This window comes from Ammospiza nelsoni, chromosome 28, assembly GCF_027579445.1.
Source record: "Ammospiza nelsoni isolate bAmmNel1 chromosome 28, bAmmNel1.pri, whole genome shotgun sequence".
NCBI lineage: Eukaryota > Metazoa > Chordata > Aves > Passeriformes > Passerellidae > Ammospiza > Ammospiza nelsoni.
In genome coordinates this window covers 37,736-64,776 of record NC_080660.1, presented here as the reverse complement: position 1 = coordinate 64,776, position 27,041 = coordinate 37,736, and the positions used below count along the sequence as shown (strand labels likewise).

General features: G+C 48.4%; 1 long non-coding RNA gene across 4 annotated transcripts; it reads left to right on the top strand.

Annotated features, from left to right (window-relative positions):
• The first annotated feature begins 9,857 nt into the window (after positions 1–9,857).
• LOC132085109 (uncharacterized) lies at positions 9,858–13,922 on the top strand. 4 transcript variants are annotated; one of them, XR_009420160.1, is made up of 5 exons: positions 9,858–10,548; positions 11,173–11,236; positions 11,934–12,009; positions 12,127–12,894; positions 13,578–13,922. It is a non-coding gene; the product is annotated as an uncharacterized LOC132085109 (long non-coding RNA). The 4 variants fall into 4 exon arrangements; XR_009420159.1 differs by lacking the exon at positions 13,578–13,922 and adding an exon at positions 13,516–13,565; XR_009420158.1 differs by having other exon boundaries at positions 9,859–10,548; positions 13,667–13,922.
• Positions 13,923–27,041: the final 13,119 nt, after the last annotated feature.

Here is a 27,041-nt window from a genome sequence, read left to right as displayed (position 1 = left end):
TTCCCATGGCTTACAGCATACAAGGTGATCCACTGCACTCAGAGGAATGCCATTTAACTTTGTCTTTCTGTAACCCAGGTGCCACTCCTAATGAAGGCCACAGCCTTGGAATCAGGATGAAGCTGGAGCCTGAAGGAGCCAGGCACACTCAGGAGAGGGCAAGTAGCTGACTTGCAGGGATTTGGCCCACATAACTCTGGACTCACTCTTTGATTTTGGTTTTCTTTATTGCAGCTGACCGAGAGGCTCACAGGCCATCACAGAGCCCTCCAAGGCAGACTCATTTCAGGTGCAGCGTGGATTCCATTCACCGATCATCCAAAAGATAAGTCGGGGGCCACAGCCTGGAGATGGTGGAGTAGCAGGTTGGGAGTTTTTGGGACAGATTCAAAAATGAGCAGAGAGGAAAGCAATCTTCTCCAAAGGCCTTTTAGGACAGCTAAAGGGAGAGGCTCTACTTTTGATGGCAGCTTTCAGGCGGGCAGTGCAGAACAGCTCCGGTCTGTCGTGTTTTCCGGTGTGCTGTGTTCCCTAGTGTGTCTTTGGGGTCCCTTTTGCCTTTTCCCCTCGAGGCCCTCACCACAAGCATGGTGTGTCGTGTTTCATGTCCCCCCTGTTTGTCACGTTCTGTGTCACGGGTGTGTGCACACATTTTTTGCCGGAGCTGTTCTGCCCTGCCGCATGGCCTCCTGCAGTAGGACGAACCATAGGGAGGGGGAATTTGTAATGTGGGCTGTACTTGGGCTCTAGATGTTGTTCCTAGATTGACATAAGATGTTTGCAGCTTGTGAGTTACCCTGGTGGTGTTTGACATATGTTCTAACTTTCTTTCAGGTGCAGATGCATTCCACGTGTGGCAGAGGGTCAGGGTTAGGAGGTGCCGGGCCTTCTTAGGAGCGCGGTGAGTAGCAGAGTGGTGGGGTTTTGGCCGATGCGGTGCCAAGATCAGGCCCTGATGTTTGGTTCTCTTTAATCTAGCTGTCTGAGAGACACCAGCCCGGTGCCAGCAGGACCTTCCCAGCTGACGAGGTGGCCTTTCTTTGCACCTGACACAGACTGGCATCCCCAGATGTCTGAGAGATAAGTAGAGGGCTGCGACCCACAGTGGGGATGAAGGCATGGTGCTTGTTTGGGAATTCCTGGGAGGGGTTTTTGAGTCCAGTTTGGAGCGGGGGGTGTTCATTAAACGGCTCGTGAGGCCCCATGAAAGCCAAGTCTCACTTTTGATCACAGTGCTGAGGTGTGCAGGGCATAGCAGTCCCCGTGTGCATCGTGTCACTTGTCTGTTGTGCATTGTGTGTTGTTTTGTGTATCTCCTGTCTTCTACCTTAGGCCTTTGAGGGCCCTGTCAGTACCCCTGGCATCATTGTTAGCGTCTGTAATCTCTGCATTCCCTGGTCTGGCACCCGGGCCACAGAGCTTTTGACTCGTGAGCTCAGACAGGCATCAGACTCTCTTCTCTCTTTGGAAGCATCCAGTCAGACGTCTTTTCAGGTCTTGTTCTGAGCTGTATGGACAGCTGTGCCCCACCTGGATCCATTATGGTGGATTAGGACTTGTAATATTACGAGGTTAGGTAGAGGATTTTGACTGTAGGATTCCTAGGCATCCGTCTTTGCTGTTCTTGGAATTAATCATTCAGTTATCATCTTCTTCCTTCAGAGTTCTCTGAGCCTCATCAGCTCACCATCGGTCTCAGCTCACTCATCTCCTTTTGCATTCTCTCAGTCCTTGCAGCCGTTTTCCTTGCCAAGAGATTTCTGTCTGTGTCTTGTGCCTATTGTTTGTCACGTCCTGTCCTGTGTCACGGGTGTCTGCACACTTTTGGGATGGGGCTGCTCTGCCGTGCTGCACAGCCTGGTGCGATAGGAGAAGTCTTGGAGACTTGGAGTTTGTAATGTGGGGTGTAGTTGGACTCTAGATGGGATTTGTAGATGGACACAGGACATCTGGAGCTCATCAGTTATCCTGCCACAGTGTGACTCTTGTCCTAACTATTTTTCAGATTCAGATGGATTAAATGTGTGCCAGAGGGCCCCATCCCGGGCGAGGGGATTGCCCCGAGCCGGTGAGGCCCCATTTGTCTCTGCAGCAGAAGTGTGTATGGTGAGTGTGTTACAGCTCTGTTCTTTGTCTTTCTTTTCAGGATGTCAATCTGGATGCCAGCAGTCAAGGTGAGCAGTGGACAGAACTGGCTGTTATTGCTCAGCTCTCAAGCACAACAATTTTTCAGCAGATTCATCGTGTCACAAGAGGGATCTGCCCAGTGTCAAGGATGATGTTTGAGATTGAGGCTTCAGGTGAGTTGAGGATGGTGACTGGGAGAGGGAGGGTGATCAGGTATCCAGTTTAGGAGTTCTTAGGAGGGGGTTTGCAAGCAGCAGGGTGAGAAAGGGTGTTTATTTGAGGGCACCCCACACAAGGCTGAGAAGCCTAGCAGAGGCATTGCCATGTCTTAGAGCACACAAGGTGATCCACTGCACTCAGAGGAATGCCATTTAACTTTGCCTTTCTCTAACCCAGGTGCCACTCCTAATAAAGGCCACAGCCTTGGAATCAGGATGAAGCTGGAGCCTGAAGGAGCCAGGCACACTCAGGAGAGGGCAAGTAGCTGACTTGCAGGGATTTGGCCCACATAACTCTGGACTCATACTTTGGTTTTGGTTTTCTTTATTGCAGCTGACCGAGAGGCTCACAGGCCGTCACAGAGCCCTCCGAGGCAGACTCATTTCAGGTGCAGCGTGGATTCCCCTCACCGATCATCTAAAAGATAAGTCGGGGGCCGCGGTCTGGAGATGAGACGATGGGAGAGTATCAGGTTGGCAGTTCTTTGGCCAGATTTAAAAATTGGCAGTGGGGAAAGCAATCTTCTCCAAAGGCCTCTTAGGACAGCTAAAGGGAGAGGCTCTACTTTTGATGGCAGCTTTCAGGCGGGCAGTGCAGAACAGCTCCGGTCTGTATCCTGTTGTCCGGTGTGCTGTGTTCCCTAGTGTGTCTTTGGGGTCCCTTTTGCCTTCTCCCCTCAATCCCCTCACCACAAGCATGATGTGTCGTGTTTCATGTCCCCCTGTTTGTCACTTTCTGTGTCACGGGTGTGTGCACAGATTTGTGCCAGAGCTGTTCTTCCCTGCCGCATGGCCTGCTGCAATAAGACGAACCATAGGGAGGGGGAATTTGTAATGTTGGCTGTACTTGGGCTCTAGATGCTATTCCTAGATTGACATAAGGTGTTTGCAGCTTGTGAGTAACCCTGGTGGTGTTTGACATATGTTCTAACTTTCTTTCAGGTGCAGATGCATTCCACGTGTGGCAGAGGGTCAGGGTTAGGAGGTGCCGGGCCTTCTTAGGAGCGCGGTGAGTAGCAGAGCGGTGGGGTTTTGGCCAATGCGGTGCCAAGATCAGGTACTGATGTTTGGTTCTCTTTACTCTAGCTGTCTCAGAGACACCAGCCCGGTGCCAGCAGGACCTTCCCGTTTGACAAGGTGAGCTTTCTTTGCACCCGAGACCCGCATCCCCAGCTGTATGAGAGATAAGTAGAGGGCTACGACCCACAGTGGGGATGAAGTCATGGTGCTGTTTCGGGAAATACTGGGTGGAGTTTTTGATTCAGCTTTGGAGGTGGGGGATGTTCATGAGGTGGCCCCTTAGGCCTCATAAAAGCAAAGTCTCACTTTTGATCACAGTGTTGAGGTGTGCAGGGCAGAGCAGTCCCGGTGTGTCTCGTGTCACTTGTCTGTTGTGCATTATGTGTTGTTTGTGTATCCAATGTCTTTTACCTTTGGAGGGCCCTGTCAGTACCCCTGGCATCATTGTTAGCATCTCTGATCTCTGCATTCCCTGGCCTGGCACCCAGGCCATATATGAGTTTCTGATACCTGTCTGAGCTCCCCAGTCAAAAGTTACCTCTTTGGAAGCATCCAGTCAGATTTCTTGTCAGGTCTAGTTCTGAGCTGTATGGACAGCTATGCCCCACCTGGATCCATTGTGGTGGATTAGGACTTGTAATAATATGAGGTTAGGTACAGCATTCTGACAGTAGGATTCCTAGGCATCCATCTTTGCTGTTCTTGGAATTAATCATTCAGTTATCATCTTCGTCCCCCAGGGTTTTCTGAGCCTCATCAGCTCACCATCGGTCTCAGCTCACTCATCTCCTTTTGCATTCTCTCAGTCCTTGCAGCCATTTTCCTTGCCAAGAGATTTCTTTTCCTGTTGTGTCCCCTGTTGTTGTCTGTCCTGTCTGTCCTGTGTCACGGGTGTCTGCACACATTTGGGATGGGGCTGCTCTGCCGTGCTGCACAGCCTGGTGCGATAGGAGAAGTCTTGGAGACTTGGAATGTGTAATGTGGGGTGTAGTTGGACACTAGATGGGATCTGTGGATGGGCACAGGGCATCTGGAGCTCATCAGTTATCCTACAAGAGTGTGACTCTTGTCCTAACTTTTTTTTCAGATTCAGATGGATTAAATGTGTGCCAGAGGGCCCCATCCCGGGTGAGGGGATTGCCCCGAGCAGGTGAGGCCCCATTTGTCTCTGCAGCAGAAGTGTGTATGGTTGAGTGTGTTACAGCTCTGTTCTTTGTCTTTCTTTTCAGGAAGTCAATCTGGATGCCAGCAGTCAAGGTGAGCAGTGGAGAGAATTGGCTGTTATTGCTCAGCTCTCAAGCACAACAATTTTTCAGCAGATTCGTCGTGTCACAAGAGGGATTTGCCCAGTGTCAAGGATGATGTTTGAGATTGAGGCTTCAGGTGAGTTGAGGATGGTGACTGGGAGAGGGAGGGTGATCAGGTATCCAGTTTAGGAGTTCTTAGGAGGGGGTTTGCAAGCAGCAGGGTGAGAAAGGGTGTTTATTTGAGGGCACCCCCACACAAAGCTGTTCAGAAGCCTAGCAGAGGCATTGCCATGTCTTAGAGCACACAAGGTGATCCACTGCACTCAGAGGAATGCCATTTAACTTTGTCTTTCTGTAACCCAGGTGCCACTCCTAATGAAGGCCACAGCCTTGGAATCAGGATGAAGCTGGAGCCTGAAGGAGCCAGGCACACTCAGGAGAGGGCAAGTAGCTGCCTTGGTGGGATTTGGCCCACATAACTCTGGACTCATACTTTGGTTTTGGTTTTCTTGATTGCAGCTGACCGAGAGGCTCACAGGCCATCACAGAGCCCTCCAAGGCAGACTCATTTCAGGTGCAGCGTGGATTCCCCTCACCGATCATCTAAAAGATAAGTCGGGGGCCGCGGTCTGGAGATGAGACGATGGGAGAGTATCAGGTTGGCAGTTCTTTGGCCAGATTTAAAAATTGGCAGTGGGGAAAGCAATCTTCTCCAAAGGCCTCTTAGGACAGCTAAAGGGAGAGGCTCTACTTTTGATGGCAGCTTTCAGGCGGGCAATGCAGAACAGCTCCGGTCTGTGTCGTGTTGTCCGGTGTGCCGTGCTCCCTGGTGTGTCTTTGGGGTCCCTTTTGCCTTTTCCCCTCGAGGCCCTCACCACAAGCATGATGTGTCATGTTTCATGTCCCCCCTGTTTGTCACTTTCTGTGTCACGGGTGTGTGCACACATTTTTTGCCGGAGCTGTTCTGCCCTGCCGCATGGCCTGCTGCAATAGGACAAGCCTTGGGGAGTTGAAATTTGTAATGTGGGCTGTACTTGGGCTCTAGATGTTGTTCCTAGATTGACATATGGTGTTTGCAGCTTGTGAGTTATCCTGGTGATGTTTGACATGTGTTCTAACTTTCTTTCAGGTGCAGATGCATTCCACGTGTGGCAGAGGGTCAGGGTTAGGAGGTGCTGGGCCTTCTTAGGAGCGCGGTGAGTAGCAGAGTGGTGGGGTTTTGGCCGATGCGGTGCCAAGATCAGGCCCTGATGTTTGGTTCTCTTTAATCTAGCTGTCTGAGAGACACCAGCCCGGTGCCAGCAGGACCTTCCCATCTGATGAGGTGGCCTTTCTTTGCACCTGACAGGGACCAGCATCCCCAGATGTATGAGAGATAAGTAGAGGGCCATGACCCACAGAGGGGCTGAAAGCATGGTGCTGGTTTGGGGATTACAGGGAGGGGGTTTTGAGTCCAGTTTGGAGGTGGGGGGGTGTTAATGAAGTGGCCGCTTAGGCCCCATAGAAGCCAAGTCTCACTTTTGATCACAGTGCTGAAGTGTGCAGCAGGGCAGAGCAGTCCCGGTGTGTCTCGTGTCACTTGTCTGTTGTGCATTGTGTGTTGTTTGTGTATCCCATGTCCTTTACCTTAGGGGTGCCTGTCATTAATCTTGGCATCATTGTTAGCATCTGTGATCTCTGCATTCCCTGTCCTGGCACCCAGGCCACAGAACTTTTGACTGGGGAGCTCAGACCGGCGTCAGACTCTCTTCTGTCTTTGGAAGCATCGCATCTGATGTCTTGTCAGGTCTTGGTCTGGGCTGTATGGACAGCTATGCCCCCACCTGGATCCATTTTGGTGGATTAGGACTTGGCGTAATATGAGGTTAGGTAGAGGATTCTGACCGTAGGATTCCTAGGCATCCATCTTTGCAGTTCTTAGAAGAAATCATTCAGTTATCATCTTCTTCCTTCGGGGTTCTCTGAGCCTCATCAGCTCACCATCAGTTTGAACTCGGTCATCTCCTTTTGCATTCTCTCAGTCCTTGCAGCCATTTTCCTTGCCTAGAATTTTCTGTCTGTGTTGTGTCCCCGTTGTCTGTCCTGTCCTGTCCATCCTGTGTCACGGCCGTCAGCACACATTTGTGCCCGAGCTGCTCTGCCCTGCCGCATAGCCTGGTGCAATAGGAGAGGGCCCGGGGATTTGTAATGTGCAGTGTGGGGTGTAGTTGGACTCTAGATGGGATTTGTAGATGGACACAGGATATCTGGAGCTCTTCAGTTATCATTGAACCGTCTGACTGTTGTCCTAACTTTTTTTTCAGATGCACCTCCTCAGATGACTGCAGTAGTTGTGTAGGTTCCTTCTTCTGAAAGGGAATAGGGCGCAAGAATTCATCTTCCAGAGAATTTTTGCAAGTCCTGGCTTGTATTGTATCTGCCTATGGTGGCTTATGTTCTATGTACCTATACATCTGTCTTCTATTGGATTTTGGGTAGAAAATTTATCAGTCCAGAGAGGAGACAAGTCCTAGCTGTCAGATAGCCACTCGTTGACCCTTCCTGTCGTCTCACAGGTCCCCGAGGCTGCTGATTTCCCCAGGATCTGCCATTTTACCTCAAGGAGCGGCAGCCAGAAGATGTGTCACAGCACGTTCTTCAGCATCTCGAGTAAGGGCCGCAGTGAGCATTTAAGTGGAAAGATTGTGTGAGCGTGTGTGAGAGCACGTGGCTGTGTCTGTCTGTGTCTGCTCGTTTCTGCGTGTGTGAGTGCATGCTGACTGGATTTAACCTTGTGTGTGTGACTTTTGCTTTCCAGGTTTTGTGACTCCTTGTTAAATTTAGAATAAAAAATCCCCAGCCGGGTTGTATTGCATGAACTGACATGATATGTACCGATTTTGGCTTAAAACCCAGAAAACCAGACGAAGATGAGCAGGAAAAAACCAGAAAAAAACCACATGATGGACAAGAAAAAAACCCAGAAAAAGCCCAGGATGGGCAAGAAAGCAACGAGAAAAAAACCCCAGAAAATAATCCCAGATGGGCAAGAAAAAAACGTAGAAAAACCCCAGAAAATCACCCAAGATGGGCAAGAAAAAAACCCAGAAAAAAACCCAAAAAAAAAACTCTGAGATGGGCAAGAAGAAAACCAGAAAAAAGTCTGAAGATGGGCAAGAAAAAACCCAGAAAAAACCCCCAAGATGGACAAGAAATAACCCAGAAAAAAATTCGAAGAAGGGCAAGAAAAGACCCAGAAAACACCCAGAAAAAAATCGCAACCCAAGTATAAATATAGAAATGTTTGTCAAGTATATGCAAATATATAAAGAAATGTTAAATTATTTGAAATATAAAATAACATAAATATAACATTTATACAGTATTACTTGTGTTATGGATCATATTGATTTTTATTTATTTCCTATAATACACTACAATATTTATATCAATTTTACATCTATCATATCTATCATTTGTTATATGTTATACCAGATTGATATACTCTAGGTTTTTTTAAGTAGTTTAAAATAAAGGGGATTTTTTTTTTTATTTGGCAAAAGCAGGTGTTTTAGTATAAACATTATAAATACAAATAATATAAAGGTAGAAATCTAAGAATAGAAATAGATCATAAATAGCTGAAGGTTAATATAAAAATTAAAAATGTAAGGAAAAATAAGTTGTAGCAGTAGATATGGTACATAATTAGGAAAATAATTTATCTCTTATTTGAATAGGATACATGTTATACATAATGATTAATATAATACTTAAGTATAAACTGCAAATATAAATGTGAATATAGTCATGAGCGCTATAAATATAAAAATATTTCAATGTAGTTTAAAAGAATAGAGCTTTTTTGTATTTATTTAGTTAGGATGGGATTTGTATTTTAAATAGTGAAAGCATGATAGAAATGTAATTTTAGACATAGAAATATGCAATCAATGTGGAAAGATATTTATAAAAGCACAAAATATAAGTAAATATAAATAATAGAAATAGAATGATGTTATATAAATTACATGCTACATCAATGTCCACTATAGCTATGCATGTGAATATAAATACGAAAAATGGAAATAAAAAATTTATTTAAACATGGCTTTAAAGCAAGGGGCCTTGTTTTATTCTGGTGGGGTAAGAGGCAGGTTTTTGGCATTTATTTCAGAGCAGTTTTCGGCGGGGGTCGCCCCTGTTCTTTTTTGCCGTCTTCGCTGCCCGCAGCCCCGAGGCGCGCTGCGCCCCCGGCTGGGGCGGGCGGCAGTGCTGCCGCCTTGTGGGCAGAGCGCGGTACTGCAGCCCTGCGCCGAGAGGCCGCCACCTTGGGAGTGGCGCGTCGCGGATGTCGCGGACTTTTGGTTGACCTTCTCAACAGGGCGGCGAAAAGGGCGGGGAAGTGGAGGACCGGGGTGGGTGTCACTGGACTGCCTGCATGGAATACCGACCCCGGCGCGGCCCCGGTGGTATTTTCTGTGACGTTTCAAGTGTACCCGACACATGCTGTGGTCTCAGCGGCGCCGCGGGCGGGCGTATTTCGGCGGGTTTGTGACAGGCATGTGGGGAAACGCCTCGCTGTGCCGGGGTCCTCTGACAGCCGCTTTCCCGCCCTGAGGGAGCCGAGCCGGGCCGAATAGTTCCGAAGAGCCGAAGAGCCGAGTGTGGGCGAAAACAGCCGAGTTTCCCCGAAGAGCCGAGTGTAGCCGAAAACAGCCGAGTTTCCCCGAAGAGCCGAGTGTGGCCGAAAACAGCCGAGTTTCACCGAAGAGCCGAGTGTGGCCGAACACAGCCGACTTGAGACGAAGAGCCGAGTGTAGCCGAACACAGCCGACTTGAGACGAAGAGCCGATGATAGCCGAGTGTAACCGATAGCCGACTGTAGCCGACATTGGCCGCATTTAGACAAAGAGCCGAATATGACCGACTTTAGCCCAACCGGGCCGAGTTCAGCCGAAGAGCCGGAAAAGCCGAATTTAGACGAAAAGCCGAACCGAAACGATTTTAGACCTAAGCCGAACCAAGCCTAATTTAGCCGAGTTTATTTAAACAGAACCGAACGACGCCGCAGCACTCTGCCTGCAGAGCGCCGGTGCAGACGGCAGGGGGCGGTGTATAAAGCGAGTATAAAATATCAACTGTATATAAGAAGGAATAAAAAGCTCTGTGTCATGTGCAGCAGTAGAAAATTTCAGGCTCCCAGGGAATAAATAGTTTTCTTTCAATCATTATAGTTTTGGGGTTTTTTTTACTCCCAGGTAGCCAGAAAGTTACTACTGCTGCTTTTTGATTCTAAAGCTAGGAAGGAAAACCAAGATTACAAATACAAGAAAAAGAAAGGGAAAGGGAAGGGGAAAAAAAGGAAAGGAAAGGAAAGAAAGCAGGAGAGCAGAAGGGAAGGGAAGGGAAAGGGGTGAAAAACAGCGTTAAAAAAAGAAAAAGAGTTGGAGGGGAAAAGAGAGGGCATCCGGGAGGAGCGGTCCTGCCTCAGGTCCTTCCCCGCCCTGGGGCGAAGGACCCGTTTGATGCCCGGGAGGGACTGCAGCTCCCGGTGGCGGGGGACGGAGCCGTGGCTGTCAGCCCGAGACTACAACTCCCGGCAGGCCCTGCTGCCGGCGCGGCGTGTGACGCAACGGCTATCGCGGCACATGAGTGGCTACCAGCCCGAGACTCCAACTCCCGGCAGGCCCTGCTGCCGGCGCGACGTGTGCCGCAACGGCCGACGCTGCCCGGGATTGTTCTCTAAATCGGCAGTAAATACAGCTGAGTAAAATTAGCTTGGTTTTCTTCCTTCTTTTTTAACTGAATTGTTTTTATTAAAAATACTATTTGAATATGTAGAAAAAGTGGGGATGTCCTGTACTATATCCTAGCTTTTCTTGTTTATAGGGTGCTCAGAAAACATGCGTCCCTTAGAGTCCCTCAGAAAGGTTCTCAGTGCGATCTCTACCAAGGTATGTATTTACTAATAAGTGATCCCTTTAGATATTTGCCTGTGTACCTTTTCCTGTAATTCAGAGCTTGCGTTCTGTGGGTTTTATGATAAACCTGTAAAATATGTAAGAATGCTTTTGCAAGTCTGAATCGTTGAAGGCAGCAGTAAGTGGATTTAGAGCCTGTTCTTGACCAGACAACGGGAAAAAGTGTGACTTTGATGCTGAACTTGTTTTTTTCATTTTTCATTTGACTTGTCTGGAATGATTTAGGAATAGAGAGAGCTAGAAAAAGAGAGAAATAGAATTGATTATGGAGCACTCCTCAAATGCTCACCACGATTCAGTGTAGAGCCGAAGTGAAGGGTGATGGAACAGAGCTCTGTGCTTTAGAAGGAAATAAATTTAAACCTGACCTCCGCACAGAGTCTCACTAACTTCTTTTGTTTTAAAATACAAAATATTATTAGGAAGTGTTGGAAGTTAGTGTTTTGGGAAAGAAACGGCAGTTCCACAGAACATTCCATTTAACAGAGGCTCTGGGAACGATTCATGTTGTAACTGCTGTCACTGCAATCAGTTGGTGGTTCAGCCTTGAAATGTGCACTTGCCCTTCTATAAAGCACTGTTTTGTTTGCCTTTCAGTGCTATGAGTCTTGATAAATTGGAGAAGAGCCCAAGAGAAATTTTTCATCCCTTGATATAAAAGGTAGGAAGTGACTTTTTTTGGTTTGGTTCTTTTTCTTTATTATTTCCTGGAAATAAAAGTAATTAAGTATAGGTACTACTGGTTTGTTTCTTCCAGTAGCAGATGATAACAATAGCAGTAGTAATAGTAAAAATAATAATAGAAATAATAATAATAGCAATGTAATACTACCTAAACTGTCTTTATCCATTGAACTGGCCATTTCAAATCAAAACTTCTAAACACAAATCAAACCATCATCCTCGTAGAATCTTTCACAGCAGTGGGCTATAGATCCTGGTTTTGTTGACAGGATTTATTGGTTCTGGAATAGCAAGAGGGAAGTACAAGCCTAACTACTTCTAGCTCACAGACCCATCCAGTGAATACTGCTTTGTGTTTTGGTGGGCTTGTGATGACTTTGAAATCAATTGCTCATTCCAGTAAAAAAAATTAATGTTTTTTTGAACCTGACAGCAGAAATAACTTTAGGCACCAACTTAATAATAACAGATCACCAATTTAAGTTCATAATTTTATGCTGTACTATCAAAGTTTAAAGGTAAATTTTTACTTATTAGGAGATGGTATAAAGTGTATGTTCCAATGTGTTGGATGTATGCAAAGGTACATACGTACCCGAAAGTCCTTAGAGGAAACAAATTTTTACGTCTGCTGTTTGATTGTTTCTCATACAATATTTGGTTTTATTTCCCAGGGATCGGTGAATTTTAACTTTGGAGTCCTCTGTGCTAAGGATGCTCAGCCTACAGATGATGAAATGTTCAGTAATGGTGAGTTTTTCACCTTCTCTTTAATTGCTATGCTGATCTGAATAAGAAAAAAACAAAAGCAAGAGAAAAAAAAAGGATGGTTTATTATTTTTTACGCTGTTATGTTTGTTTCCTCAGTATTTGCTGCAGCTCTGCGAACCCAAGCTTTGGGTTCCTTCTGTCCCACTGGGAGTTGCCCAGTTTGGTTGCATCTGGTGAAATTCACCCTGAGACCTTACAGAGCTAGCTCAAACTACGTGAGAGCCATTTGCAGTTCTCTCCAGACACCTGGAGAATGGGTGATGTTTCTGAGGGTCTGGCAAGTATACTTCTATCAAAACTCAGTCTGTGAAATTTCTGGGGAAAACCCTTCTGTGTCCTGAAGGGTTCAAACTCTGGTGAGGATCCAGTTATCAGGTGCTCACCTGGATGGTTCCAGCTCTTAAAGTGAACACTTGTACTCTTACCCTGTAGTTTACATCTATTGTATTTTTGTTATTTTGCAAGATTTTACGGCTTTGCAAAATATTGTGCGTTTCACTCTTTGGAACCTCTCAGATGGTTCTTTGGTGCAGCACCACCTCATGGGACACTTGGCTGCCGTCCTGAAGGGGTTGGTCGCTAGAATTGTAAATCCTGGAGAGTTTGTAAGTCTTCTGTCCCCAGGGAGGTACCATGCTTTGTTTACTTTTGTTCTGTTTGTTAGGCGCTGCTTCTCATTGGAAGTATGAATTTCAAACTACCCTGTTCTTATTTTAACTGTTTTCCTGGTTCTCTCCCTACGGCAGGGAAAGACTCTCGTATCCTTGTCGTCGGGCTCGGTGCTGTCCAAGAAGATGCAGAGACTAAAAAAATCATAAGAAGCAAAATATGACTGCAGGGAAAACAAGCTGGAGAGAACAAAAGGTGATATTGTTATCCTTACCCTGTATTAGAAACATCCGCTGTGCTTTGATGCTGGCAGCTGCCAGGGGCTTGTTAGCTCTTTGTAGGCAGGTGTAGGTGTTCACTTGTAGGTTTTTTCTCTGGACAAGTCAATTCAAACTTTGCTAAGCTTATATTTGCAAATTACTCTCTAGCACAGTCCAGCATGACATTTTTGAATGTTGTAAAAATACCATGTTACTTGGAAATTGCTAATGATGAGAAGCTTTAGGGAAAAATAAGATGTCAGGGTTGGGAGATGTGAGAAGAATTTTGAGGGGATGTTAGACTGAAATAAAGCACACTTGAAGCTGGACTGGCACGCTGGCAGATCCCCTATTAAACAGTAGCGCTGAGATTAGCCTGGGGGTTGCCCATTGTTTCTGTAGAAATAAATGTTTTCTGGTCTTCAGAGGTAAGCTGCTTTGAAAAGCTGGAAGGCACAGCATAGTGACAATCCGTGTGCTTCGCATTAAAAATAGATTTCAGAAGGGTCCTAGGCTTTTGTCTTTTCCTAGAAGTCGATGTAATCCTATTGAGGAGTTTTTAATTCTGTGCTGCCATGTCATCGATCAGGGCCCTGTCGTACTAATCATCATACAGATGCAAAACAAAAAATCAGACCCTGTCCCGACCACTTAGAGCCCAGAACACGATTTCCTCAGGCTGCCATTTGTGTGCCATCGGTACTCACCACGGAAGCGAGCTGGGGATTGTTGCACCCGTTGGGAACAAACCGCTTCTCGTCACACAGAAATGGAATTGGGACGACGCCTCAGCCAGCCTCTCTCTCCTGAATCTGCAGCAGAGCAGTTCCAGTCCATGCGGGCAATCCAGCTCCTGACGATCTGAGCGCACGGAGCAGCGCTCAGCTGCTGTGGGGGGCTCAGGGAGGGCAGAGTGTGCATTGTCATCTTCCTGAACCTACAGACGCGAATCAAAGTGAGAAGCCACAGGGTGGAAATCAGTCGCATATATGCTAAATAAAACTTGCAGGTTTTTTTTAAGAATTGTTTTTGCTTGTTCTTTGTTGTGCTTCTGTGCTTAGAAAACCTCCCTTTACAATCAGTTCAATTCATCAATTGAACCTTTGTTTGCAGACTCTCACTGAGCAGAATTTGTTGCAGACTCAGTGCACGCTGTGCAGGCCTCCCGGGAGTGTGAGGAGCTCACGTGTGCTACTTTTTGCTTTAGGACGCTCTGAGGTATTTATTCCTTTTGGGATACATGATGAGAATTCCCAAGAGAGGTAGTTATAAGGTATGACATCGGGAAAAAGCCTGTGTGGTTGGAATGTTGTTGCTGTCAAAAGTTAATTTTTTCTTAGCCAGTAGTTAGCTTTTTGCTTTATTTTTGTGGTATCAATATTTTATTGTTTAAAAAATTCCTTCAAAATAACTTCAGTGGTCGCCCACCAGTACCTTGTTCAGATTTGCCTATTTGCTTGTAGCTGAAATGTTCACATCTTGTTTATCATTCTATTTAAGAAACTGCTGCCCAGCCAACTAATAACTGAATATCCATCTGTCTAGGACACGGGGAGAGGATTTAGGTAATGTCTTTATTTCCAGAAAAAAGTTCCAGTGTAGTTTCTAAATAGAGGAGAAGGGGGTGAAGACTCGGGGCTCTGATGCCGTTGGGGCACCCCAAGGTCCCCAGGAGAGGGGGCCCCACTGCGGTGCAGGAGCAGGTGTGTTCTCATGTAATATTGAACAAATTATAAATATAAATATGAAAATTATAAACATGAAAATATTTTTAAAATACTTAAGTAAAGCGGGTTTTCTTTATTGGTCAATAGGCAGTGTTTTGATTGTAAAAATTATAAATGCAAATAATATAAAGGTAGAAATCTAAGTTTAGAAATATATAATAAATACATACAGATAAATATAAAAATTTAAAATATCAGAAAAAATTAGTTGTAGCAGTAGATATTATACATAATTTAAATAATAATTTAAATCTATTTGAAAATTTTATATATATAATATATCATTATTAATGTAATACATCCAAAGAAACGATAAATTAAAATATGAATGTATAATTATACAAAGTATAAATAAAAAATATTTCAGTATCCTTTAAAAGAAGGGTTTTTTTATTTATTTGGTTAGAGACGGGGTTTTTATTTGGAATAATGGAAGTATTATAGAAGTATAAAATTAAATATAGAAATATACAGTCAATATAGAAAGATATTTGTAAAAACACGAGCGAACGACGCCTCCTTCGGCCGAACCAAGGCGAGACCGGCGGAACCTGACGGCCTCGAGCGAACCGAGGCCAGGCTTGCGAGGCTGCCTGAACGGAGCCGAGCTCAGCCGAACCGAGCCCGCTGCTCTCGTGCGCGCTAATTAGCGCGAGTGCGGTCACTGCCCAATGAGCTCCTGTGCCACGCCGCGCTCCCGATCGTGTCCGTGCGATGGCCGGGCCGCCCGCGGGACGCGGCAGCAGGAGAGCCCCGAGCCGGGCGAGTTTAACGTGAGGCGGCGCCGCTTGCCCGCCGTCAGGGAGCCGAGCCGAGGCGAGCTCAGCCGAACGCGGAGAGAGCGGCTCCGAGTTGGGCCGAAGCGAGCCGAGCCGCGCCGAGGGCAGAGAGCGGCTCCGAGTTCGGCCGAAGAGAGCCGAGGCGCGCCGAGCGCACTGATCGGCTCCGAGTTCGGCCGAGGCGAGCCGGGCCGCGCAGAGAGTGGCTCCGAGTTCGACCGAAGCGAGCCGAGCCGCGCCGAGCGCAGAGAGCGGCTCCGAGTTGGGCCGAAGCGAGCCGAGCCGCGCCGGGCGCACAGAGAGGCTCCGAGTTCGGCCGAAGAGAGCCGAGCCGCGCCGGGCGCACAGAGAGGCTCCGAGTTCGGCCGAAGCGAGCCGAGCCGCGCCGGGCGCACAGAGAGGCTCCGAGTTCGGCCGAAGCGAGCCGAGCCGCGCCGGGCGCACTGATCGGCTCCGAGTTCGGCCGAAGCGAGCCGAGCCGCGCCGGGCGCAGAGAGCGGCTCCGAGTTCGGCCGAAGCGAGCCGAGCCGCGCCGGGCGCACAGAGAGGCTCCGAGTTCGGCCGAAGCGAGCCGAGCCGCGCCGAGCGCAGAGAGCGGCTCCGAGTTCGGCCGAAGCGAGCCGAGCCGCGCCGGGCGCACAGAGCGGCTCCGAGTTCGGCCGAAGCGAGCCGAGCCGCGCCGGGCGCAGAGAGCGGCTCCGAGTTCGGCCGAAGCGAGCCGAGCCGCGCCGGGCGCACAGAGAGGCTCCGAGTTCGGCCGAAGCGAGCCGAGCCGCGCCGAGCGCAGAGAGCGGCTCCGAGTTCGGCCGAAGCGAGGCGATCCGTGCCGAAGGGTCGAGTCCAGCCGAATGCAGATGACAATGGCCGAGTTTAGCCGATTACAGCCGCATTTAGCCGAGCAGCTGTGAGCCTTGCACGCTTGAGGTGAGCGTGCATCGTTGCCGGCCTGGGATTGAGTGAAATGCACTAAGGAAACCAGCTCTGGGGAGGGAGGCAGGGAAATCCTCTCTTAACGTTTACCAATTCGTCCGTCAAACTCATCACGGCAGGACAGAGTGAAGACTGAAAGTGTAAGAAGATGTGGAGGGAAACAGAGAATCTGGCAGGAGCATCGAACGCACAAGTGCACGAATTTTGCTTTTTGCTTGGATGTAAACTCAGAAGTTGTAAGGAATTTGGGAAGGAGAAGGGACATTTCAGAAGGAGAAGAAGTTGTTGTTGGAGTCCTGGCAAAAGCTTTAAAAAAAAAAAAAAAGTGGTTTCTTTTTTCTTCACTATTATATTCTTTGGTGGTATATGGTGTGCTGTTTTATTTCTTGGTGTTATTAGCTCTGTGTAAATTGATTTTTGAGTCAAGCTAACTTTGCATGGGTTGTTTTGTATTTGAGGTAGGATCAATTTCAAGAGGTTTCTTTCACAGACTTCTGATAGGTATTACTGGGATTTTGGTTTTGTTTACTGTATGCATAAACATAGAGATTTGGTAGGGCCAGCTGGGCTGCTGGAGTTTTGGGTGTGAATTTATTAGATGGCTTTTGTTAAACACAGAATAATTATGTAAGGTAACAGCAAATTACCCAATTACCCAATTGATCTAGCTATGTAACCTTACCACAAAGTTTTATATCTTGCCAGTTTTCTGTTCTTCTGCTCCAAGTAGTTGTTGCAAAAAAAGAAAGCACTGTTACTTTTCTGAAAAGTTTTCTTCTATAACAAGCCCTTTACTGCCCTTGAATGTGAGTCAGAGGAGCCAAACAGCTGCAGCTGCTCTGAGGGCTTGGTGGGATTCGCCCCCTCCCTTTTCCTGGGTGCCATGGGAACGAGAGGCGGGCACAATCAGGGGTATATTAACCCCAGCCGTGGCTGAGGGGCTTCATTCCCTCTCTGGGATGTGCTGGGTTAAGAGCTCTCCTCATTTCAGTGAAGAGGCTTTTTCAGCCCGTCTCAGCATCTTTTCAGCAGGTGTTTCTGGGCATCTAAAGCACAGAGGCTTGGAAGATTCTGTGAAGAAAACAGCATGGAATACAGGGAGTATTTAGGTTTGTGATTTTGGGTTTTGTGTTTAGGAGTGGTAAGGTGCTTTTGTAATTTTTAGTTTTGCTCTGGTTGTTTTTTTGGTTGGATTTCTTTTGGTGGAATTTTTGGTTTTTTTTGGTTTTCATTTTGGGGTTTTTAGTTGGTTTTTGTGGGGGTTTTGGATTTTTTGATGTTTTCTGTGGTTTTTTTGTTTCTGTGGGGAGTTAGGTGTTTTGGGATTTATTGTTTGTGTGGGTTTTGTTTGTTTGGTTTTTTTTCTTTGTTTGTTTTTGGGATTGGTTTTGTTGGGGTTTTTTTTGTTTTGTTTTTTTTTTTAATTGAGGAGTGCAACTCCCTGAAATTCCAAGCTGTGTCAAGCACAACATTTTATTCAGCAGATTGATCATGTCACAAGAGGGATCCGCCCAAGGTCCAAGATGATGTTTGAGATTGAGGCTTCAGGTGAGTTGAGGATTGTGACTGGGAGAGGGAGGGTGAGCAGTTAGGAGTTCTTGGGAGGGAGTTTGCAGGCAGCAGGGTGAGAAAGGGTCTTTATTTGTTTATTTGAGGCCTCCCCCACACAAGGCTTCTCAGAAGCCTAGCAGAGGCATTCCCATGTCTTACAGCACACAAGGTCATCCACTGCACTCAGGGGAATGCCATTTAACTTTGCCTTTCTCTAACCCAGGTGCCACTCCTAATGAAGGCCTTGGAATCATGATGAAGCTGGAGCCTGAAGGAGCCAGGCACACTCAGGAGAGGGCAAGTAGCTGACTTGGTGGGATTTGGCCCACATAACTCTGGACTCATACTTTGGTTTTGGTTTTCTTTATTGTAGCTCACCGAGAGGCTCACAGGCCATCACGAGGCCCTCCGAGGCAGACTCATTTCAGGTGCAACGTGGATTCCCATCACCGATCATCCAAAAGATAAGTCGAGGGCCTTGGCCTGGAGATGAGAGAATAGTGGGTTGGGAGTTCTTGGGGCAGATTTGAAAATTGGCAGCCGGAAAAGCAATCTTCTCCAAGGGCCTCTTAGGACAGCTAAAGGGAGAGGCTCTACTTTTGATGGCAGCTTTCAGGCGGGCAGTGCAGAACAGCTCCGGTCTGTGTTGTGTTGTCCAGTGTTCTGTGTTCCCTAGTGTGTCTTTGGGGTCCCTTTTGCCTTCTCCCCTCGAGACCCTCACCACAAGCATGATGTGTCGTGTTTCATGTCCCCCCTGTTTGCCACTTTCTGTGTCACGGGTGTGTGCACACATTTTTTGCCGGAGCTGTTCTGCCCTGCCGCATGGCCTGCTGCAGTAGGAGAAACCGTGGGGCGTTGGAATTTGTAATGCTGGCTGTACTTGGGCTCTAGATGCTATTCTTAGATTGACATAAGGTGTTTGCACCTTTTGAGTTATCCTGGTGGTGTTTGGCATATGTTGTAACTTTCTTTCAGGTGCAGACGCATTCCATGTGTGGCCGGGGGTCAGAGTTAGGAGGTGTCGGGCCTTCTTAGGAGTGCGGTGAGTAGCTGAGTGGTGGGGTTTTGGCCGATGCGGTGCCAAGATCAGGGACTGATGTTTGGTTCTCTTTAATACAGCTGTCTGAGAGACACCAGCCTGGTGCCAGCAGGACCTTCCCAGCTGACGAGGTGGCCTTTCTTTGCACCTGACAGGGACCAGCATCCCCAGATGTCTGAGAGATAAGTAGAGGGCTGTGACCCACAGAGGGGATGAAAGCACGGTGCTGGTTTGGGAATTCCTGGGAGGGGGTTTTGAGTCCAATTTTGGAGGGGGGGGGTGTGGTGTGTTCATGAAGTGGCCCCTTAGGCCCCATAAAAGCCAAGTCTCACTTTTGATTGCAGTGCTGAGGTGTGCAGCAGGGCAGAGCAGTCCCGGTGTGTCTCGTGTCACTTCTCTATTGTGCATTATGTGTTGTTTGCGTATGCCATATCTTTCACTTAGGGGGGCCTGTGAGAAACCCTGGCATCATTGTTAGCCTCTGTGATCTCTGCACTCCTTGGCCTGGCGCCCAGGCCACAGAGCTTTTGACTAGGGAGCTCAGACAAGCATCAGACTCTCTTCTCTCTTTGGAAGCATCCAGTCAGACGTCTTTTCAGGTCTTGTTCTGAGCTGTATGGACAGCTGTGCCCCACCTGGATCCATTATGGTGGATTAGGACTTGTAATATTACGAGGTTAGGTAGAGGATTTTGACTGTAGGATTCCTAGGCATCAGTCTTTGCTGTTCTTGGAATAAATCATTCAGTAATCATCTTCTTCCTCCAGGGTTCTCTGAGCCTCATCGGCTCACCATCGGTCTCAGCTCACTCATCTCCTTTTGCATTCTCTCAGTCCTTGCAGCCGTTTTCCTTGCCAAGAGATTTCTGTTCCTGTTGTGTCCCCGTTGTCTGTCCTATCCTGTGTCATGGCTCTCAGCACACATTTGTGCCCGAGCTGCTCAGCCGTGCTGCACAGCCTGGTGCGATAGGAGAAGTCCCAGGGACTTGGAGTTTGTAATGTGGGGTGTAGTTGGACTCTAGATGGGATTTGTAGATGGGCACATCATATCTGGAGCTCATCAGTTATCCTGCCACAGTGTGACTCTTGTCCTAACTTTTTTTTCAGGTTCAGATGGATTAAATGTGTGCCAGAGGGCCCCATGCCAGGTGTGGGGATTCTCCTGAGTAGGTGAGGCCCCATTTGCCTCTGCAGCAGACTCTGTTACACCTCTCAACTGACTCTGTTACACTGCTGTTCTTTGTCTTTCTTTTAGGAAGTAAATCTGGATGCCAGCAGTCAACGTGAGCAGTGGAGAGAATTGGTTGTTATTGCTCAGCTCTCAAGCACAACAATTTTTCAGCAGATTCATCGTGTCACAAGAGGGATCTGCCCAGTGTCAAGGATGATGTTTGAGATTGAGGCTTCAGGTGAGTTGAGGATGGTGACTGGGAGAGGGAGGGTGAGCAGGCATCCAGTTAGGAGTTCTTGAGAGGGGGTTTGCAGGCAGCAGGGTGAGAAAGGGTCTTTATTTGTTTATTTGAGAGCCCCTCCCAAGGTGTCTCAGAAGCCTAGCAGAGGCATTCCCATGGCTTACAGCATACAAGGTGATCCACTGCACTCAGAGGAATGCCATTTAACTTTGTCTTTCTGTAACCCAGGTGCCACTGCTAATGAAGGCCACAGCCTTGGAATCAGGATGAAGCTGGAGCCTGAAGGAGCCAGGCACACTCAGGAGAGGGCAAGTAGCTGACTTGCAGGGATTTGGCCCACATAACTCTGGACTCACTCTTTGGTTTTGGTTTTCTTTATTGCAGCTGACCGAGAGGCTCACAGGCCATCACAGAGCCCTCCAAGGCAGACTCATTTCAGGTGCAGCGTGGATTCCATTCACCGATCATCCAAAAGATAAGTCGGGGGCCACAGCCTGGAGATGGTGGAGTAGCAGGTTGGGAGTTTTTGGGACAGATTCAAAAATGAGCAGAGAGGAAAGCAATCTTCTCCAAAGGCCTTTTAGGACAGCTAAAGGGAGAGGCTCTACTTTTGATGGCAGCTTTCAGGCGGGCAGTGCAGAACAGCTCCGGTCTGTCGTGTTTTCCGGTGTGCTGTGTTCCCTAGTGTGTCTTTGGGGTCCCTTTTGCCTTTTCCCCTCGAGGCCCTCACCACAAGCATGGTGTGTCGTGTTTCATGTCCCCCCTGTTTGTCACGTTCTGTGTCACGGGTGTGTGCACACATTTTTTGCCGGAGCTGTTCTGCCCTGCCGCATGGCCTCCTGCAGTAGGACGAGCCTTGGGGAGTTGAAATTTGTAATGTGGGCTGTACTTGGGCTCTAGATGCTGTTCCTAGATTGACATAAGATGTTTGCAGCTTGTGAGTTACCCTGGTGGTGTTTGACATATGTTCTAACTTTCTTTCAGGTGCAGATGCATTCCACGTGTGGCAGAGGGTCAGGGTTAGGAGGTGCCGGGCCTTCTTAGGAGCGCGGTGAGTAGCAGAGTGGTGGGGTTTTGGCCGATGCGGTGCCAAGATCAGGCCCTGATGTTTGGTTCTCTTTAATCTAGCTGTCTGAGAGACACCAGCCCGGTGCCAGCAGGACCTTCCCAGCTGACGAGGTGGCCTTTCTTTGCACCTGACACAGACTGGCATCCCCAGATGTCTGAGAGATAAGTAGAGGGCTGCGACCCACAGTGGGGATGAAGGCATGGTGCTTGTTTGGGAATTCCTGGGAGGGGTTTTTGAGTCCAGTTTGGAGCGGGGGGTGTTCATTAAACGGCTCGTGAGGCCCCATGAAAGCCAAGTCTCACTTTTGATCACAGTGCTGAGGTGTGCAGGGCATAGCAGTCCCCGTGTGCATCGTGTCACTTGTCTGTTGTGCATTGTGTGTTGTTTTGTGTATCTCCTGTCTTCTACCTTAGGCCTTTGAGGGCCCTGTCAGTACCCCTGGCATCATTGTTAGCGTCTGTAATCTCTGCATTCCCTGGTCTGGCACCCGGGCCACAGAGCTTTTGACTCGTGAGCTCAGACAGGCATCAGACTCTCTTCTCTCTTTGGAAGCATCCAGTCAGACGTCTTTTCAGGTCTTGTTCTGAGCTGTATGGACAGCTGTGCCCCACCTGGATCCATTATGGTGGATTAGGACTTGTAATATTACGAGGTTAGGTAGAGGATTTTGACTGTAGGATTCCTAGGCATCCGTCTTTGCTGTTCTTGGAATTAATCATTCAGTTATCATCTTCTTCCTTCAGAGTTCTCTGAGCCTCATCAGCTCACCATCGGTCTCAGCTCACTCATCTCCTTTTGCATTCTCTCAGTCCTTGCAGCCGTTTTCCTTGCCAAGAGATTTCTGTCTGTGTCTTGTGCCTATTGTTTGTCACGTCCTGTCCTGTGTCACGGGTGTCTGCACACTTTTGGGATGGGGCTGCTCTGCCGTGCTGCACAGCCTGGTGCGATAGGAGAAGTCTTGGAGACTTGGAGTTTGTAATGTGGGGTGTAGTTGGACTCTAGATGGGATTTGTAGATGGACACAGGACATCTGGAGCTCATCAGTTATCCTGCCACAGTGTGACTCTTGTCCTAACTATTTTTCAGATTCAGATGGATTAAATGTGTGCCAGAGGGCCCCATCCCGGGCGAGGGGATTGCCCCGAGCCGGTGAGGCCCCATTTGTCTCTGCAGCAGAAGTGTGTATGGTGAGTGTGTTACAGCTCTGTTCTTTGTCTTTCTTTTCAGGATGTCAATCTGGATGCCAGCAGTCAAGGTGAGCAGTGGACAGAACTGGCTGTTATTGCTCAGCTCTCAAGCACAACAATTTTTCAGCAGATTCATCGTGTCACAAGAGGGATCTGCCCAGTGTCAAGGATGATGTTTGAGATTGAGGCTTCAGGTGAGTTGAGGATGGTGACTGGGAGAGGGAGGGTGATCAGGTATCCAGTTTAGGAGTTCTTAGGAGGGGGTTTGCAAGCAGCAGGGTGAGAAAGGGTGTTTATTTGAGGGCACCCCACACAAGGCTGAGAAGCCTAGCAGAGGCATTGCCATGTCTTAGAGCACACAAGGTGATCCACTGCACTCAGAGGAATGCCATTTAACTTTGCCTTTCTCTAACCCAGGTGCCACTCCTAATAAAGGCCACAGCCTTGGAATCAGGATGAAGCTGGAGCCTGAAGGAGCCAGGCACACTCAGGAGAGGGCAAGTAGCTGACTTGCAGGGATTTGGCCCACATAACTCTGGACTCATACTTTGGTTTTGGTTTTCTTTATTGCAGCTGACCAAGAGGCTCACAGGCCGTCACAGAGCCCTCCGAGGCAGACTCATTTCAGGTGCAGCGTGGATTCCCCTCACCGATCATCTAAAAGATAAGTCGGGGGCCGCGGTCTGGAGATGAGACGATGAGAGAGTATCAGGTTGGCAGTTCTTTGGCCAGATTTAAAAATTGGCAGTGGGGAAAGCAATCTTCTCCAAAGGCCTCTTAGGACAGCTAAAGGGAGAGGCTCTACTTTTGATGGCAGCTTTCAGGCGGGCAGTGCAGAACAGCTCCGGTCTGTATCCTGTTGTCCGGTGTGCTGTGTTCCCTAGTGTGTCTTTGGGGTCCCTTTTGCCTTCTCCCCTCGAGACCCTCACCACAAGCATGATGTGTCGTGTTTCATGTCCCCCTGTTTGTCACTTTCTGTGTCACGGGTGTGTGCACAGATTTGTGCCAGAGCTGTTCTTCCCTGCCGCATGGCCTGCTGCAATAAGACGAACCATAGGGAGGGGGAATTTGTAATGTTGGCTGTACTTGGGCTCTAGATGCTATTCCTAGATTGACATAAGGTGTTTGCAGCTTGTGAGTAACCCTGGTGGTGTTTGACATATGTTCTAACTTTCTTTCAGGTGCAGATGCATTCCACGTGTGGCAGAGGGTCAGGGTTAGGAGGTGCCAGGCCTTCTTAGGAGCGCGGTGAGTAGCTGAGCGGTGGGGTTTTGGCCGATGCGGTGCCAAGATCAGGTACTGATGTTTGGTTCTCTTTAATCTAGCTGTCTGAGAGACACCAGCCCGGTGCCAGCAGGACCTTCCCATCTGATGAGGTGGCCTTTCTTTGTACCCGAGACCCGCATCCCCAGCTGTATGAGAGATAAGTAGAGGGCTACGACCCACAGTGGGGATGAAGTCATGGTGCTGTTTCGGGAAATACTAGGTGGAGTTTTTGATTCAGCTTTGGAGGTGGGGGATGTTCATGAGGTGGCCCCTTAGGCCTCATAAAAGCAAAGTCTCACTTTTGATCACAGTGTTGAGGTGTGCAGGGCAGAGCAGTCCCGGTGTGTCTCGTGTCACTTGTCTGTTGTGCATTATGTGTTGTTTGTGTATCCAATGTCTTTTACCTTTGGAGGGCCCTGTCAGTACCCCTGGCATCATTGTTAGCATCTCTGATCTCTGCATTCCCTGGCCCGGCACCCAGGCCATATATGAGTTTCTGATACCTGTCTGAGCTCCCCAGTCAAAAGTTACCTCTTTGGAAGCATCCAGTCAGGTGCCTTGTCAGGTCTTGTTCTGAGCTGTATGGACAGCTATGCCCCACCTGGATCCATTGTGGTGGATTAGGACTTGTAATAATATGAGGTTAGGTAGAGGATTTTGACCGTAGGATTCCTAGGCATCCATCTTTGCTGTTCTTGGAATTAATCATTCAGTTATCATCTTCGTCCCCCAGGGTTTTCTGAGCCTCATCAGCTCACCATCGGTCTCAGCTCACTCATCTCCTTTTGCATTCTCTCAGTCCTTGCAGCCATTTTCCTTGCCAAGAGATTTCTTTTCCTGTTGTGTCCCCTGTTGTTGTCTGTCCTGTCTGTCCTGTGTCACGGGTGTCTGCACACATTTGGGGATGGGGCTGCTCTGCCGTGCTGCACAGCCTGGTGCGATAGGAGAAGTCTTGGAGACTTGGAATGTGTAATGTGGGGTGTAGTTGGACACTAGAATGGGATCTGTGGATGGGCACAGGGCATCTGGAGCTCATCAGTTATCCTACAAGAGTGTGACTCTTGTCCTAACTTTTTTTTCAGATTCAGATGGATTAAATGTGTGCCAGAGGGCCCCATCCCGGGTGAGGGGATTGCCCCGAGCAGGTGAGGCCCCATTTGTCTCTGCAGCAGAAGTGTGTATGGTGAGTGTGTTACAGCTCTGTTCTTTGTCTTTCTTTTCAGGAAGTCAATCTGGATGCCAGCAGTCAAGGTGAGCAGTGGAGAGAATTGGCTGTTATTGCTCAGCTCTCAAGCACAACAATTTTTCAGCAGATTCGTCGTGTCACAAGAGGGATCTGCCCAGTGTCAAGGATGATGTTTGAGATTGAGGCTTCAGGTGAGTTGAGGATGGTGACTGGGAGAGGGAGGGTGATCAGGTATCCAGTTTAGGATTTCTTGGGAGCGGGTTTGCAAGCAGCAGGGTGAGAAAGGGTGTTTATTTGAGGGCACCCCCACACAAGGCTGTTCAGAAGCCTAGCAGAGGCATTCCCATGGCTTACAGCATACAAGGTGATCCACTGCACTCAGAGGAATGCCATTTAACTTTGTCTTTCTGTAACCCAGGTGCCACTCCTTATAAAGGCCACAGCCTTGGAATCAGGATGAAGCTGGAGCCTGAAGGAGCCAGGCACACTCAGGAGAGGGCAAGTAGCTGACTTGCAGGGATTTGGCCCACATAACTCTGGACTCATACTTTGGTTTTGGTTTTCTTTATTGCAGCTGACCGAGAGGCTCACAGGCCGTCACAGAGCCCTCCAAGGCAGACTCATTTCAGGTGCAGCGTGGATTCCCCTCACCGATCATCCAAAAGATAAGTCGGGGGCCACGGTCTGGAGATGGCGGAGTAGCAGATTGGGAGTTCTTGGGACAGATTCAAAAATGAGCAGAGGGGAAAGCAATCTTCTCCAAAGGCCTCTTAGGACAGCTAAAGGGAGAGGCTCTACTTTTGATGGCAGCTTTCAGGCGGGCAGTGCAGAACAGGTCCGATCTGTGTCCTGTTGTCCGGTGTGCCGTGCTCCCTGGTGTGTCTTTGGGGTCCCTTTTGCCTTTTCCCCTCGAGGCCCTCACCACAAGCATGGTGTGTCGTGTTTCATGTCCCCCCTGTTTGTCACTTTCTGTGTCACGGGTGTGTGCACACATTTTTTGCCGGAGCTGTTCTGCCCTGCCGCATGGCCTGCTGCAATAGGACGAGCCTTGGGGAGTTGAAATTTGTAATGTGGGCTGTACTTGGGCTCTAGATGTTGTTCCTAGATTGACATATGGTGTTTGCAGCTTGTGAGTTATCCTGGTGATGTTTGACATGTGTTCTAACTTTCTTTCAGGTGCAGACGCATTCCACGTGTGGCAGAGGGTCAGGGTCAGGAGGTGCCGGGCCTTCTTAGGAGCGCGGTGAGTAGCAGAGCGGTGGGGTTTTGGCCGATGCGGTGCCAAGATCAGGCACTGATGTTTGGTTCTCTTTAATCTAGCTGTCTGAGAGACACCAGCCCGGTGCCAGCAGGACCTTCCCATCTGATGAGGTGGCCTTTCTTTGCACCTGACAGGGACCAGCATCCCCAGCTGTATGAGAGATAAGTAGAGGGCCGTGACCCACAGAGGGGCTGAAAGCACGGTGCTGGTTTGGGGATTACAGGGAGGGGGTTTTGAGTCCAGTTTGGAGGTGGGGGGGTGTTAATGAAGTGGCCCCTTAGGCCCCATAGAAGCCAAGTCTCACTTTTGATCACAGTGCTGAGGTGTGCAGCAGGGCAGAGTAGTCCCGGTGTGTCTCGTGTCACTTGTCTGTTGTGAATTGTGTGTTGTTTGTGTATCCCATGTCTTTTACCTTAGGGGTGCCTGTCATTAATCTTGGCATCATTGTTAGCATCTGTGATCTCTGCATTCCCTGGCCTGGCACCCAGGCCACAGAACTTTTGACTGGGGAGCTCAGACAGGCGTCAGACTCTCTTCTGTCTTTGGAAGCATCGCATCTGATGTCTTGTCAGGTCTTGGTCTGGGCTGTATGGACAGCTATGCCCCACCTGGATCCATTTTGGTGGATTAGGACTTGGCGTAATATGAGGTTAGGTAGAGGATTCTGACCGTAGGATTCCTAGGCATCCATCTTTGCAGTTCTTAGAAGAAATCATTCAGTTATCATCTTCTTCCT